The sequence below is a fragment of the Alexandromys fortis genome, unplaced genomic scaffold (genome assembly GCF_014885135.2).
Source record: "Alexandromys fortis isolate MF-2015 unplaced genomic scaffold, M_Fortis_MF-2015_v1.1 scaffold_152, whole genome shotgun sequence".
Lineage (NCBI taxonomy): Eukaryota > Metazoa > Chordata > Mammalia > Rodentia > Cricetidae > Alexandromys > Alexandromys fortis.
Genome location: NW_026068045.1, coordinates 1283169 through 1299884, shown reverse-complemented (window position 1 = coordinate 1299884; position 16716 = coordinate 1283169). Strand labels below are relative to the sequence as shown.

The following is a 16716-nucleotide window of genomic DNA, read 5'->3' as shown; positions in this document are numbered from 1 at the left end:
GCACTTGGTCAAGGCTGCTTCCCCAAGTCACTGCTCTTCTTGAGCTCTGGGTCACACAGAAGGTCCTGTTCTCTGTAGAGTCTGGGTGTACTCTGTTGTATTCCCCCCGCCATCTCCTACCCCACCCCCTGGACCAGTGGAGGCTGCTATGCTTGAGCCACAGTGAGAACAGACTGAAAGCAGCAGGCAGAGAGAGGATGTCTGCTGCCCCAGTTAAGGTTGGTGGCAGGATCCTTACATGGACCAACCTGAGGACAGTGGTGTTATAGAATGCCCACTCCAATCAGAGCCCAAGTAGGTTTTTGTTTGGAGGGAGGATGTCCTGCTGCTCAGACACAAACTAACTACTCTAGGTCGGAGGCAGCAAACCTGTTTTCCCTAACCCCTCACCTCGAACTGGGGACTGAACCCAATGGCCCTGCACAGGCCCCCACTTTCACTTACTGAGCTAAGTCTTGCCAAGTTTCCCAGACTGCCTTTAAATATGTGATCCTCTTGCCTCAACCTCCCGAGAAGCTATAATGACAGGCCTGCACCACAGCTAAGTCTGGAACATAGGGTTGCCCACTTTCTAGGTAAGTGCTCCAGCACTGAATTCACCCCACTCCAGGCAGTGTTTCTGTGAAGGGCCAGAAATCAGCACTGCAGCTTGTAAACTCTGTGGCCACTTAGCTCCACGGTAGGAGCCTGGCTGACATGAAGGAGACAACAGGTTGTGGTGACACACACCTTCGATCCTAACACTCAGAAGGTAGAGCAGGTGGGTCTCGGTGAGTTGAGGCCAGCCTGGTCTCCAGTGAGAGCCCTGGCTCAAAACAAACAAACAAACATAAAAATAAATCACTGAGAGGGGCAGCAGGAAATACACAAGTAGGGTGCTCTGGGTGACTAAAGAGAGTGCTTTAAATCTAAGAGCCCTTGCTGGTCTTTGTAAAGGACCTGGGTTCAGTTCCCAGCACCCATTTGGAAGGTTACAAACGTCTCTTTATTTTCTTGGGGTGGGGAGGGAGTGAGGGTGAGCAAGGTTTTTCTGTGTAATAGATCTGGCTGTCCTGGAACCTTCGCTGTAGACCAGGCTGACCTTAAACTTGGAGCGATTCCCCCTGCCTGTCTCCCAAGTGCTGGGATTAAAGGTGTGTACCACCACCACCATCACCACCTGCCCTACAAACGTTTAACTCCTGTTCCAGGGGATCTAAGCCGGTCATCCGGTCTCCACAGGCACTGCACATACATGGTAAAAAGACATACTAACAGGCAGGGAGGTAAGGGATTCCTCCGCAACAGCTGGGTGCCAGCGGATTCTGAGCATTCGAACCTATGCCTTTCTAGCTTATTCTACAAGGCCTGGAGGTTACAGAGTAAGCGAAGTTCACTGGGCACCCGACTAGGATGAGGTGGGGGGTGGTGGAAGGTCTCGACCTGCTTAGGATCACAGATCACATGACCATATCTCAGGATTCATTGTCTAGCTTCAACTCTGCCTAAATATCAACAGAGAGTATCCCAGCCCCTTCCCTTAACCTGGAAGAAAGTGTCTTGTCTGCATGTATGTACGGTCACCAAAAGAGGAGCTCCATAGTCCCTGGCCTACTGCCCACCCTCTCTCTACAGCTCAGATCAGCAGCAGCCGAGCCCTGCGTGATCCAAACAAGCAGCAGTCACCTCTCCTGGCCAACTCACTGCAGAAGCCCAGCTGGAATTTCCAGACTTTACCCCTAACTCTTAGGACCATCCACAAACTGCCTCCTCACTGGCCTGGGCAGGTGGGGCAGCACACTGGGGCAAGGCCTATGGTAAATTGGCCTTTTTAGGGTTTGTGTAGCCCAGCCTCACTCGGGAACTCCAATCCAAACCCACAGTGCAGGGTCCCCTTTCCTATCTCCTCTCACCACTGCAGCCCATGAACAGATTCTTGATGACAGAACCTGTCTCCTGCTTATGGCCCGTGCTGGCTCCTCAGGCGGGGGGACGTGAACTGTCCCAGTGTTTTCAGTTTTCCAAACAGCGAATCTAACCATCTTTCTAGCATTACAATCTCTAAATAACCGTGTTCTCTTCTGTGCCTAGCTCCCCCAAGGATGGAGCCTCTTGAAGGCAGGAACCAGATCTGTCTTTTTACTATGCTATTGCCTGTAGGAGGAACCCAGAAAATACCCAAGCAAACACATATGAGCCTGTGAGAAGTCCCTCCTGCCCTGCAGTCTAATCTCTGTCCATCCTGCTGTCCTCACTGTCCTCTGCAGGGCTAGAGCCTTCTATCAGCTGCCCTCAAGCCACCGCTTGGGAACCACTGACCCTCCAACCGACTCTGCCGCTCTCACCCTCATCCCTCTCTACACTCAGTGCGGCTGGTGCAGAGGGTGAGACTCTAAGTCTTCTAAGGAGCAGCCCTGAGCACATGGAGATGGAGAGGATGGGGTTGCTTAGGCAACTGTCGCCTGGCAACCAGTTCCCTGGCTGATCTCCTATACTGCCCCCCCCCATCCATGCCGCATGCTGGGGGAGCTAGGATATGAGAGAGATCATGGCTGAGAAGGCAGGGAAGCCAGAGAGACCCAATGAGTATCCTTTGACAGGGAATCTGTCTAAGAGGTCAAGCCCCTGCAACCCTCACTCCCTCTATACTAGCTCAGCCATTTATAATAATCCCATGCCTCCCAGGTCTTGCTCAGACCCTGCTGTGGGCAGTCCTTCCTCCCAGCTAACCACAAGCTCTTTTACAAAGCAGGCTCTATACCCTCTGCTGTGTGCTGCACATTGCTACAGATTCTCTGAAAGCCCTGGGGCAAAGATGTGAGCTCAGTCCTGGTTCTCAAAGGGTGGTGTCTGGGTAGAGATGGCCACAAAGGACCACCCAACCTTCCCACTTCATCAGAAGGTTTTAACAAACACCTGGACCTGTTAATCAGTCCTCTCTTCAACAGCCTAACTAACTGCCAGGAGCCAGAGGCCTGGGCATCTGCTCTCCTGATGCAGGCTCTCCTCCTGCCTGGCCTCGTCAGCCCCTCTTCTCTCATGTCCTGGCCTTCGGGCTGCTCTTTTTTCTTTTTCTTCTTTTTGAGGGTGGAGATGAGACAGGGTCTCTCTGTGTAGCACTGGCTGTCCTGGCACTCATCCTGTAGACCAGGCTGGCCTTGAACTCAGAGCTCCGCCTGCCTCTGCCTCCCTGTGGTGGGACTAAAGGCACATGCCACTGCCCAGATTGGGCTGCTGCTCTTCTAAGCCTAGTCTGCAGCTCTTGGCACACACGCTGAGTTGTCGGGGCCCCAGGCCTTCCCATCCCAACCTCAGGCCACAGCTGTGCACAGCAGCGCCCCTAAGCAGATTCTAGCTGGGCAGGGTGGTATTCCCAGCAGGACAAGACAACAGCAGAGGAAAGAAGAAAGCCCTGGCTGGTGGGATCTGTAGGGAAGCCAATGCAGGGTGATGGTGGTGGGCAGCTAGGACCCTATGGCAACTGTGCACTGTTTATACGCAAAGGAGGGACAGGTGAAAAGCAAAGGGGCACTGGTGTGAAGGATCATGGGAGAATAGGCTCTTGTCTCCCTAATGTTACACCTCTTGGTACCTGAGCAATAGTCAAACCACTCTGAGGTTTCAGAATCAGGCATCTCAGTTCCTGTGTGAGGGGCCTGGGTAGAGATGGGAGTGGGGTCAGGACTGGGTTCCTGAGCCACTGCTGAAGGGCCAGGCAGGAGCACTCTTTCTCCACAGTCTCCATTCTCCCTGGCTCACACAGCCCGGTTGGCTGCTTTCTCAGACGCTTCTGTGTCTCAGAGCACTGTGTCCTGGTTGCCTGAGGCTCTAAAAAGCTGCATCTGACCCTGGAGTCCTATACCAGCAGACTCCAATGGAGCAGAGGCCAGAAAGGCCAAGCTCTGGGCTCCTCCTGAAGCGAGTGGGAGACAAGGAGAGATCTGCTCTCATTAGGCGGTCCCCCTCCCTTCCAGGCCGCTGGGGGGCCTCAGGCTGCACTGCAGACAGCTGTCACCCTCCTCCACCCTCTCCCCTAGGGCTGCAGGGCATGAAATAAGCAGCAGGCGCTGGGGGAGGGGGCGACAATCCAATCCACCTGTCACCCCCATAGTCGGGCAGCCTGCTTGCTAGTGGGAGGAGGCGTGGGCAAGGTGAGGACAGATGCACAGACACAGGAAGGAGACAGAAAAGGGCCAGTGAGGCAAAGGCACGGGGCTGGGAGAGCAGCTGGGCTGGGCAGCTGAGGGTACCCTAGCAGCCTGCCCTGGGGGCATTCTTCAGGCCTCTCCTCTCCTCCCTGCCCCAAGCTAACTCCCTTCTCCAGAGTTCCCAACAGCACACCAAAGCGCAGGTCCCACGCCTTCTAAGTTCTGTCAGGCTGATTACCAAAAACCCTGGTTCCCACCATGTCCCATCATCCCCTCCCCCAGTCAGCAGCTTGGGGCTTGGCAGGGGCTATTTTTAGCCTGGGCAGTGAGCTAATTATAACTCACCAACAGGGGACCTGAGGGCGGGCTAGGGGGCAGTCCAGGAAAGCAGAGCAGGGAGGGGTGGTCTCAGGCACTGTGACCTGTAGCGACAGAAACTGACTTGAGGAGCACCAAGCAGAGCTAGGAGCCTTTCCCTAACTTCCCTTGGGCAATTCTCCCATACTCCACCCTCAGCTTCCCACCTCTCCTGTTTAGCAAACCTCTTGGGAAAGTGTCATCCTGTTTTCTCCATGAGGGACTGTCAACTGTGCCCTACTCCCTGTCCTTCCTGCGGTCTAGCTCCCATTCTTCCTGTAGCAGCCGAGGCCTTGGGGCTCCCTGTGCCTCCTCCCACCCACAAGAAAGTTCCTAGAACCACTGCTGGGTCTCAGGAACCTTTCCAGCTACAGGACACACCCTGGTAGCAAAGGGTTGAGTGAGGTCAGGCAGTGAGGGGACGGTTTGCAGAGTCTGGGCATCTCTAGCCTAAACTGAGACCCTGCTGTGTGCCCAAATCCATCAGTGGCCTTACTCTGCTCGTCAGGAAGAAAGTCAGCCAAAGAGGGGTGCAGTCTAGCCCTCTTCACTGGTAGCTGGTGAGGAGGGCCCCTCCTGAGGCCAGAGGGGAACAAACAAGGCCCCAGGCACTTCCTGGGATGTGCTGTCTGAAGGGTCACCCTGGGCCACTCGGTTGATGCGCCTGTCAGGTAGAGTGGGAGAGTGCAGGACACCCTGGTCACAGTTGCAGCTCTCAGGATCAGAATTTGGGCCCTCCAAGGGTCCTAGTCTTGGCTGGCCCAAGGTTACTGTCACTGGAGTGGTCCATTTTGGAAACCTGGCACTGCCTAGCAGGCCAAGTAACCAGTGACTCACTGCTGCTCATTTGCGTGGTGATTTGCATAGTGTCTCCACCCTTATTCCTCCAAACTCAACTTCCCACTCCACAGTGTAGGCTCCTAACCAGCACCGTGGCACTCAGGACCTCAGAGCTGGCTCCATCTTCTTCTTCGGTGCACAAATGGCCCAAGGACAGCATGCTGCGCCCATCCTTGGGAAAGGGACAGAGGGACAGCAGTGCACAGCCCAGCTAGAAGCCTCTGGAACAGGACTCAAGGTGGGAGAGCAGCAGCAGGGTGCTCCTACCCTGTTTCTGGAGTCCACTCGCCACTGTGCAGAGTGAGTCCAATACAGTGGGCATGAGTTGGATTACAGAGAGAACTTTGAAGACTGGGTCCTACTCAGAGCAGACTCTAGGGTTCAAGCTCACCTTGTCAGAAGCTAAACAAACAAGACAGGCAGCTGGGGAGATGTGGGGATCATGAAGGAGCTGTGCTCCTACCACAGGTGTGGGCAGACAACCAGCCCCTTGAGAACGTGGAAGTCTGTCATCTGCCCAGCTACTAGTCATACCCTCTGAACTGAAGCCCCGCTGAGTCTGCCTACTCTGGGAAGTCCTTTCTGGTATCTAACGACCATCCCCGCACAGCCAATCCTGTCATGGCTGCCATCTAGACAAGAATAGTGACCTTGGCCATCAGAAGCCTTAGTTGAGGAGAGGTGGGGGCAGTTGGGACCGTTAAGTGTGTCACCTTCCACCTCCCTACCCTACTTCCCCCTGGGGTCTCAGGAGACAGAAGTGAAAGTCGCAGCTGGGCCTTGAGGACAGATCATCTTGACAAGCGTTGGGATGAGCATGCCACCACTCATGCTGGTTTGGGGGATGCCTGCTATTGCAACAAGTGGATGATAGCTGAGTGGAGAGACTTCCAGGGAAATGGAAACAGTAGGGAGCTCTGAGCATGCCCTAGGCCAGAGCAGCTTTCTCCTAGGGCACCATTTTTTGTTCAAGCATCCAGGAACAGACCAAGAGCTGAGCCCTAATTGCTGGGCTTTTGGCACAGGGGTAATGGGAGGTACTGCACAGACTGGGGCCACCCACACTCAGACAGGACAGGCCAGAAAGAGGCCAATCCAATCAGGGAAGGCAAATCCTCCTGGTATTGTGACCTCAAGGTGCAGCAAGGATTTAAAGGAGCCTTGGGCAGTGGCTGCGTCTCTAAGCCCTAAACAGAAGGTGGCAAGGTGGCTCTTGTGGGGGATTATCTTACTGTTTTAAGGAAAGAGGCTAGGTGAGGATGGGTGCCTAGACCGTGGGTCCTGAGCACCCTCGGGCAAACATATACTCTTATCGAAACACACCTTCATCAAACAGGGTTCACTGATCAGAAAGCGGCAGAGGCCCCTCTTTGTCAGCAATGATTGCTGTCTGTGCATGACCCAGAGGGTTCCTTCCTCTGAGGGGAAGCTCGCAGGGGCTTTTACAAGCAAGGCCTAGCTATCCCTGGGAACAGGTGAAGGCTTCCTTTCTCCTCAGCTCCCCACCCCCAACTGCAGGCTGACAGGTGCGGGAGAAGAGTAGAAACAGCTGGGCCAGGACACCTGTTTTCCACTCCATGCCTGGCCAAGGGCCTGCTTGGGGACCACACAGGGAGTCTGCCAAGAGGCAGGCAGGTGTGAGGGCAAAAAGAGAGGGGTCCAGATGTCAAGGGGAGATAGAGCAAGAAGAACCACCCTCACCAGGGTACACGCTAGAGGAGAGCAGCCAGTCCCAAGGGGCCTCCAGCCCATGCATCATATTTCATCTAATGGAAAAGGAAGAACCTAGAAAAGAGACCTATTCCCCCACTCCACGGACCCTCATGTCTTAGTCTTTATTCTCCCAGTCTTCAAACCCAGCCTGGGGGGAGGAGGACATCAGTAGCAAAAACTAGCAAAGAACCTAGGCCGTCTGCTGGGCAGGTTTTGAGGCTGGGAGGCACCTGGCATGGCAGGGGAAGGAGATCCCGTTTCTCATGCCACCCCAGGGTCTGGTCTTCAAAGCCTTCTCAAGTCCTTATCCCTACACCTCAGGTTTTGGCTGAGGGTTCTGAGGGAGGGTGCAGCTGTGACACCTGCCTTTGAACCTTCTTCCTCTAGGAAAGGCAGGGGCCAGGGGAGGAAGATAAGGCTGCCCAGTCCCTGTGCTACCTTCAATCCCTTTCCTGTCTCCTTCAAGCAGAGTTCCAGGGGTCTCTGTGTACTGCTGGCTCCTGCTCTAGTCCTTGTTTTGGGGCTTCTTGCATTGGAAATCTGAAGGAATTATTGTCTCCAGAGTTAGAGCAATACACCCCCAAACTGCCACCAAACCCTCCGAGACCTCTGAGTGCTGCATCGAGGTGGTACCGTGGTCAAGAGCAGCCTGGACCCTTCCTCCTGCAGAGAGATGCCTTCTTGGACAAGAGCCCTGAACCCCTCACAGTGGGCTTCACTGAATAAATCCTTAGTCCTTCAGTTTCCCCAATACCAATGATCAGTTGCAGACAGATTCCTGACCAGCTTAGGACTCTTCACAGACAACATCAGTTCTGGGGATCTCAAAAGTCTTCATTTTTGACTCTGAACCATGCACCCTGTTAAACTGGGTGTGAATAGGTGATGCTGGAGGGGAGAGCTAGGGACAGGCAGGACACGCCTTCCCTGTGGCATGTGGTCTGCCCAGTGCTAGGGGAGAGGCCCCAGAACAGCCGGGGGCGCCACGCCAAGGTCAGTGACCAAGCCTAGAGCTCAGGGCCTCCTGGGAGGGTAAGTTTAAATGAGTAAATATGGTCCCGCCTGGGTGTGGTTTGCCACAGGCCAAAGCTTGGGGCAGGCCACTCCCTCCAGTACCCTACACAGAAGAGGCTGTCAGCCACGGTCAGCCCCCTCAATCCACGCCACACCAGCAGTCCTGCCTAGTTCTGCCACTGGCAACCGGAGCGGGGCTGGCACGAGGGCTGAGCCGACACAAAGGAAAGGTGGGCATGGAAAGCTGTGGGGGCCCAAACGCAGCAGAGCAGCCTCACTCATGGAAGGCGGGTACAAAGCTCCGGCAGCAGAGAAGAAACACACAGGTCACCTAACGGGAGAGACTCCTGCACACCTGGAAAGCTGAGGAGGGAGGGGGCAACTTACCCAAGGCCAGGGTGGGGGACAGTGGCTAGCCAGAGGGTGGAAGTCAGCCAGTGCTCCCTGACTCACAAAGCATGCTCTCCACAGACAGGCCCTGCCTGCCCATCTGTGCTCTGACCTCAACCCTTGCTCCAGCACAGGCTCTCTGGGTCTGTGTGCCTGCCTTTCCCTTCCTGCCTCTAGTCCCTCACCACCCCCCACTCTCCAATCCTTTAATCATCTTTACCACTGCTGCCCCCACCCCCGCAGAGCAACAGCTGCTCTGTGGGTGTCACACCCCTAAGGGTGCGCTGTACACCTTCCCGCATGTGTCCCATGACCTGCTGCAGACTGCCAGGTGCAGCTGGGGCTGCAGGACCCCGCCAGCCTGCTTTCTGGGGAAAGGGGCTCAGAGGTGAGTCTTCCCACAGCTCCAGGACAACACCTCAGAATATGTTTTGTCCTAGGCAGGGAGAGATGAGAAAATATTTCAGAAGCCAAATAGCACCAGCCCCACTAGGCCAAAGGTCAAAGCCTTTTTTAGCAGAGTCACTGGAGAATGCTTGAGATTTCCCCCTCGCTTCTCTGGGAAGTTCCTTCTGATATCCAGGCTCCATCCAGCTTTCCTAACTGTGTAGAGGGCAATGTCAGCCTCAGCACAGCCAGATGTCCGCTTCTATAGCACAGCTCCTAGCTAATACTACCTCTCCCCCATGAGTAAGTCACCAAACTGGGACAGAAGGATAGAGAGGGTTGGATGGACTCTGGCCCCATGACTACCTCATAAAAGCCACCAGTGATTACAGCGATGCGGAGGCTGGACCGCAAGCGACCATTCCTCCTTCCCGCTTCCCTGTAAAGGGAGATAATTTTCTCAGGCCAGTTGGCTTCAGAGAGTCTACAAAGTCCCAGCCATGGTCCCAAAGGGGTGGCAAGAGCCCGCCACCACAGAGCTGCTCTGACCCTTGCCAGTGGGCTCTGGGCTTGCCTTAGATCACCCCCTTAAGAACCTGGATAGCGCCAACTGTATTTGTGACACAAAGTGTCCTCCTTGCCTGCAGCTCCTCTGTAGGCCACACTGTCTGCGCAGGAGGGGCAGAGAAGTGGAGGCAACAGAGAAAAGCCAGCCTACCCACTCAACTCCAGTGTGTGGCAAAATGTCCAACAAGGACCAATGTCAGGCCAGGGCCATCCATGGAGGACAGGAGCTCAGCTGGCAAGGAAGACAAAGCTGGGAAAGGTGGGCAGAGGTCCAGGCCAAGGACAGAAGAGCCAAGGATGCTGCAGCAGAGGCCCCTTTCCAGAGCAGGGTCAGATGGGGCCTCAGTGAGCCTAATCCCATCCCCTGGTCTAGCTCCCAACCTGGGGAGATTTCCTCTGCCTTTCCCATCATACTAACCCAGTGAGAAGAAAGAAAAAAGCCTACTGGAGACAGATTATATAACGGCAACCAGCCAGGCTGTCACATCGCCCAGCCTATGAGCACTAAGAAGTCAGAGGGCCAGAGGAGAGAGCTGGGTCCTCCAGCCCTGATCCCACACAGAGGGGACAGGCAGCCTGCACCTGCCTCCTGCCCAAGTCCCCCACACCCTGTTCCAGGCACAAGCCCTGTGCCCATCCCCCAACACAAAGCTTCCCATACTTTCTGGCTGGGTCCTGATGCCTGCAAGAACAAGGCTTGTATATCTTCATTTCTAACCTTAAGAGTCTCTCCCTGCATGAAATCTGTGGCAGAAAGAGGGGAAACCAAACTCTGACACAGATTGGCTGTGTGATCTCCCGTAAAATGTTTGTCCACTCTGGTAGGTATGGGAATACCTTCCAAGTGAACCTTCTTACAAAAGTACACGCAGCAAGCACACACAGGGTTCGTGTGAAGGGCACAGGAGTCATAATAAAGAATATGACTACTGAGATCCCAAGGTCCCAGCGTCCATTTCTGGGGTACATGGGAAAACTCTACAGAAGCTCCAGTACTCCCCAACCACTCCACAAAATAAGGTTCTCAGCCACTCCCACAACCATCCTACCCCACCCCCATCCTGGAAGACGCAGGAAGGAAATTCATTCACAGGCAAGACCATGAGAGCTGGGATGGCCAGGCTGAGCACTGGGGCTTGGTGGCCAGTGGCCAGAAGCTGGGTGTCTGGGAACACTGACAGGTACCTCGCCAATACTCCCCTCCGCGGACACCTCCGCTAGAGCTGGGAGGGGAACAGAAGGTGGACAGCTCCCAAGGCCTAGTGCACTCAGGAGGCTCCCCTCCGGGAGCCGGCCAGAGCAGCCCAAGGTCACCGTCCCAGGCGGCAAACTTCCCACAGTCAAGACAGCTCAGGCCCACTGAGGGTTAGGGGGAGGGAGAAGATCCGCCACTCACTCAGCCAAAGCAGCTAGGCCTCGGAGGGAAACTCACACGGCGAGGGCAGGGTACCGGATCCACCCCACTGTACTCCCCTGACCTGGCCCTAATGCGCCGGTCAGTCGTTGGCAGAGCTGGCATTCGGGACAACCTGGATAGTCCAGGTCCACTGGGAACCCCAAGGGCTCGACGGAATCTCTGGGAGGCCTCGCTGCCCCATCTCCGCCATGGGAAGCCAGGAGCACCGTAGTCCCTTGGGCCAGCCTCACCACTCGAACCCTACTCGCACCGGCTCGGCCAGCACCGACCAAGGGAGGCCTCGGAGGGAGAGGTCCTGCTAGATATGAACAGCTGCAAACTCCTGGCTAGGGGTGCTCCAGCTGGCATCGCTGACACACCCGACCCCGGGGCCCCACGGGTGCGAGATCGCGGCCGGAGCCACGTGCGTTGCGCCCGCCAGAGCGCGAGGCGGCGGGGGCTCGGGTGCCAGGCGCGGCTGTCACAGCAGACACCCCAGCACCGCCGCCGCCGCCCCGCCCGGCCCGGGACTCTCGCGCCTGGGCGCCTTGGCACCCCTCGCGCTCCAGACCACCCTGCGCCCTGCCGCGCGGCGTGGGGGAGGGGCTCTTAAAGGGACCGGCGCGCGTCGCGACTCACCAGCCCGCGGGGGAACGGGGTTGTCACGGCGCCGGGAGCCTCGGCCCGGCCCGCGGTATCCTCGGCTGCGCGAAGCAGCAGCTCCGGCGGGGAACAGCGAAGGCACCGCGTCCACGCGGCCTGGGCGGCGCCGCAGGGCCCGGACCCCCTGGTGTGCGCGGGGGCGGCGGCGGCGGGCGGCGGGGACGCGGCCGAGCGCCCAAGCCGCCTCGACGGTTGTTGATATTTTGCTTCCTTCCTCCTTTCGGGCTCCAAAGGCAACTCCTCCAGCCCCAGACTCGAGGCCGACGTAGGCACCGCGCACCCTAGCTTGCGGGATGGGGGGGGGGGGGAGTGGTGGGTGATGGACAAGCGGGGGGCCAATGGGAGGGCCTTGCAGGGATGGGGCGGGGCCTTGCGGGGCGGCCTTGGGCGCAGCCACGCCTCCTGCCCTAGCCTGCGCCCCACCCCACCGGGGCGCGCGACCGCGGCGCGTGGAGCCCAGATCCCTCCGCCTACGGGACAGAGCGTGGCCGCGGTACCTCAGCACCCCGGCCCAGAGTTGGCAGAGGTCTAAGTAGATAAGTTTTGGGGAGACGAGAGTGTTGGGAGGCCCCAGCTCCTCCACTTACTGTGTGACAAAGCTCCGGAGGCAGATCGCGTTCTCTCCTCGGGGTTACCTGGGGAGCTCCGCGGCTCCCTCTACCTGTGACAGGTCCCCTCCTTTCCCCTGGCCCGGCTCGGTTGACGCCCAGACATTTAAAGCAACAGTGCATAATTCTCGGGTGACCTAATGTTCGGTGCCCGCGGCCCCAGCGCTTTTAACTATCAAGGGGGCAATTTAAAGGGGCGGGACCCCAACCACCACCACCTCACAGGAAACATCAGAAGCCTCGTCGTAGAGAAGAAACAGTAACTTTTTAAAAGAAAAAAAATTTAAATCCCTTGTGGCCTCTGGGCGTGGCGAATTTTTAAATGCTCACAATATTGTGCATGCCATTGCTTCTCAACACGGACCCGTCTGACTTCCTGTCCAGCATCCTGTCACTTCCAAGGCCTCCGCTGGCTCTACCTGGAGCTTGAACTTCTAAACCAAGCCTGGCAGTAGAGAAGCACAAGGCTCTTGACAAGCTAGAGTCTGGTTTTCTGGACAAAGTCTCTGTTCTGGGTTTTGGGGACTGGGAGAGGCAACAAGTGGTGGGTTAGAAGCATTAACTTGGGTCAGATGTCTAATTCAAATTCTTTCGCTGCTTATGAAGAGCAGAGCACATTTCTTAACTCTCCATCCTCTTGGTTAAGATGAAGACGGTGAGGACAGTACCTAACTTGTGAATCCGGTGTGAGTTTAGTTCCCAGGAGACTATCACAGTGCCTCATGTAATGACCCATGGGCCGCTCAAATGAAAAAAATAAAGAAAGAAAGAAAGAAAGAAAGAAAGAAAGAAAGAAAGAAATAAGAAAGAAAAACCTTTTAGGCCAGGGTGAGTTCAGACAAGGCTCAAGGGGACAAGTTCAATAGGACTGTTCTGCAGAGAGCTTGGAGACTTGTATGTACCTCCTTAAACAGGAAGCTAGCAGACTTCTTGTCCTCCCCTTTCAATCCTACTTGGCCCCTCCTTTCAGAAGCCCGATTTATACAGTATCACACATGGTCCCCAAATGTTGTTCTTTAGTTTCCCTAGTAGTATCGGGGGTAGGGGCTCCCAGCACAGAGATGCCAGTACTCCTGAGCAGGCTGGTTTGCCCCAACACTTCAGGGAGGGCATCTGTCCTTCCCCAAGCACTTGGAGAATACAGCCTTGTTCGGGTTTGAAGCTGTGGTAGGAGCAGGACGAGAAAGTGCCCTCCCAGTGGGGAGCCTCCCCTCACTCAGGCCTCTATTTTTAGTGCTTCCCCAGGCTCTAGCAGGAGAAATCCTTTAGTCATCAGGGTGTTTATTTTCCGGCTGCTTCCGACGTCGGGAAAAGCAGAATGTTGAGACTGGAGAGATCCAGGGCTGCTGTAAAAGACTTCTCAGGAACCGGCCTGAGAACACAGCCTTCAGACCACTGGGTCCCAGCTCACAGGAAAACAAAACAGGATGGGCCCCGGACAGCTAAGCCCTCAGGAGTTTCCAACCTGCCTTAACCTTGGAGGCTATCCAAGCTTAGAGAGCCCTCTGGCCCAGCTCTATTTGAAGACTGTTTCTCAAAACAACAACTAAGTCCAGAAGAAATTCTTTCCCAGAATCCCCCTCCCCATCCTCTCGAAGGTCTGCTTGGTGAGCCTCCCGCCAACCACAACCCTAGCCAATCTCAAACCTGAGGCGGGCCTTCCAGAGCTAGGATTGGTTGGCTGGGCCTCCTAGACCTGGAATGTTGAGTCTTTAACAAAGGAATGAGGAAGGAAGGTGAGTCACCTGGGGAAGACTTTAAAGGACTAGCTAGGAGGAAAAGGAAAAGGGAAGCGCTCCAGGGAGGTGGGGGCCCTGGACGCTGACAGCTGACTGGACAGATCACACGAGACCTGAGTAGGGGGCAGTAATACAAGGGGGACAAAATTCAGAGTCTGAAAACGTCTTGGAAGAGAAGAGAAAAGGTAACAATCGTGAAGTCTTGATTTCCACAGAGGACCGAAAAGGGCCAAGGTAATGTTGGATGGAGGTTGGATGAAAACTGGACTTCTTGAAAGTGACTCTGAATTCTTTTCTTCTGGCCCCTGGACTTCCAATCCCAGAATCCTCTGGGTGGCAAATGACTGTCTCACGTTTCCTCTCTCATCTCTGACTGTGCACCTATCTCTTATGAATTAATTTATTGTTTGTTAGCGTGCCATAGTGCATGCTTAGAGGTCAGGGGACAATTTTGTGGAGTTAATCTCTCCTTCCAACTTTCCATGAGTTTTGGGCTGAAACTCAAGTTTGCCAGGCTTGGTTGGCAATCGCTTTACTGGCCAAGCCATCTCGCCGGCTTCTACCCATCTGTTCTAAAGAAAAGCCACCTTCCAGCCCAAAGCTACTGTAAAATCCCCCCCCCGTGGGCCCTTGGGGGCACTTAGATGCCCACAAGTCCTGAAAATAATACCGTGTAAACTCACCTGCTGTGCTGTCTTCTTCCCAAGGCTCTCTGGCAAACAAAACTTAACCCTCCTTTATCCGCCCCTTCTCAGCCTTCTCCAATTCACCTGTGCTTGGTGTCTTTTCCCGCAGGTCCTCATCTCTCTCAACACCCCTCTTCCACCTGGCAGTCCTTCCTCGACCTAGGGAAAGTGCTCTTGCCGCCCCTTCTAGTCTGATGAGCGGCTTGCCAGGCCCTCCTCTCACCTTCCTTCCCCTGCGCCATCTGGATAGCTCTCAATCCCCACCTCCACACGCAGCTCAGCCACCGAACTCGTCCTTCTTCCTCCAGTTTTTGAGTGATTCCAGCAAAGAGCCCCCCTACCCAACCTCTCCCCGCATCTGTCACCAAGCTTGCGAACCGGACCCTCAGCAGGTGGGCGTATATATTCTCTGCGCGATGATGGGACTCTGCACTCTGTCCCTGTCTCCTCAGGACGCGCTAGCTTGCTGGTTTGGGTTTCTAAGGTACTTTTCCTTACCAGCTCCTGAGTTCCTGCAGGAATGCAGAGCTTTGCAGAGCTGGCGTGGAGCGCGCTTAGCAAATGTATATACGCAGCTGTGTGAGTTAGGATTGTGCAAACTCTACTGATCATCTCATTTCTGCATCGATAATCGTGGTAGCCAAACACAGGGGTCGAGTCTGGGGTCCTACGACTCCACTTCAGGGCAGAGTTGGGGTGAGGGATAGCCGAATCCGCCGGAGTCAAGCCCGTGTGGCACAGTAGTGCTCTACGCTGCCTGGGACCAGACGTGGGGACACGAGCAGAAGCCCCTGGAGCTGAGAGGGAGAGGTGCCAGAGCGGGTCCCAGGTCCGTGTTCCCCCCCCCCCCGCCGGCTGGGCAGGATGTGGTGGCAGCTGCAGTTGGGTGGGCAGGATGTGGGGGTGGGGGCAGACGAACGCAGCCTGACAGCAGTTCCCCCCCCACCCCAGCTCCCGCCTCCACCCCCTCCGGGTCACGTGCTCTCAGCTTGGGCACCGAGGGACTATTTCCCATTTTTCGCGGAAGGACATCTCAACCCGTCGCCATGGACTTAAGTTGTATCACGCCATTTTCTGGACCCCCCTCTCCAGCCCAGAACAGAAAGTTTGCCCAGTACACATTTCTGGAAAGCGTGGATCAACTCGGAAGAGGCCCCTTTAAATGCAAATGGTCGCCCTCTTGCTCTGCTCCCCCTCCTCCCCAACCCCCATCCCAACTTCTCTCCTCGTGCCCAAACTCCACCAGCTGCTATTGACGTCAATCGTGCGTCAGCATCTCCAGCCCAACCAGACAGCACGTGGGGGAAGAAGGCAATCTTAAAGGGCCAGTCGCTCAGGGCCTTTTAGGTTACCGGAGATGGAAAAGCTAAGTGGAATGTTGGAAACTGTTGGAGCGAGAAGAAATGCAGGGGAGACTTTCAGACTTTCAGAAGGACTGCTTAAGGCCGGCGAAGTGGCTCAGCGGATCCGGGTACTTCTTTCTGTGCAAGCCCGAGAATCACCTCCCCAAAGTTATCCTCTGACCTTCACAGCATTTTCTCCCCCCCCCCCCCGCACACATAATGTAATGTATTAATAAATCTTTTTTCGTTGTTTTTTTTTTATTTGTTTGTTTTTTGAGACAGATTATTTTTTGTAGCTTTGGAGCCTGTCCTGGAACTAACTTGCAGACTAGGCTTACCTCGAACTCACAGAGATCTGCCTACCTCTGCCTCCCGAGTACTGCCACCACTGCCCAGCTAATTTAAAAAATATTTTTTAAAAAGACTTCTCAGAGTAGGAGAGTATATTCTCTTTTTCTGTTTTCCTCTTTTTTAAATTTTACTTCCTATTGTGCGTGTGGAGGTCAGAGGACAACTCGCAGCAGTTGGTTCTTCCACCTGCTTTGGGACCTCAAGCTGAGCCCACATTTAATTCTCCCTCTCCTCTCTTACCCTTTAGGACTTGAACCTAGGGGTCTCACACATACTAAGTACACATTCTACTATTGAGCTACATGCCCCAGCTCAAGAAAGTGAATCCTAAAGCAAGCTTTTTCTTTCGATTTCCCCCAGAGGTTTGGGTTTGTTTATCTGGGAAAGAAACCCAGGAGCTGCAGGGGCAGGCTGAGTTAAAGGCAAATGAGGCTTGGCTTTTAAGAACCCTGGGTTGCCAGACAGATCTCCTATGAGTTCAAAGCTGCCCTGTTTTACAGAGCTAGTTCCAAGACAGCCAAGGCTACAGACAGAA

At 55.2% G+C, this 16716-nt stretch overlaps 1 protein-coding gene and 1 long non-coding RNA gene across 10 annotated transcripts in view; one reads left to right on the top strand and one right to left on the bottom strand.

The window, feature by feature from the left end:
• The window catches only part of Mef2d (myocyte enhancer factor 2D), a 28664-nt gene extending 16525 nt beyond the window's left edge, over positions 1-12139 (bottom strand). For 7 of the 9 annotated variants that reach the window (XM_050166312.1, XM_050166320.1, XM_050166315.1 and 4 more), the window contains exons 1-2: positions 12042-12139; positions 11431-11735 (exon numbers count right to left, since the gene is read on the bottom strand). The gene's annotated coding sequence lies outside the window, so the exon portion shown is untranslated. Of the gene's footprint in view, positions 1-10791; positions 10939-11430; positions 11736-12041 lie in introns of those variants that run through there. The other 2 variants (XM_050166314.1, XM_050166313.1) reach the window with 2 other exon arrangements.
• Positions 12140-12938: 799 nt separating this feature from the next.
• Positions 12939-16091, top strand: LOC126516111 (uncharacterized). The gene is made up of 2 exons (XR_007596021.1): positions 12939-14035; positions 14597-16091. It is a non-coding gene; the product is annotated as an uncharacterized lncRNA (long non-coding RNA).
• Positions 16092-16716: the final 625 nt, after the last annotated feature.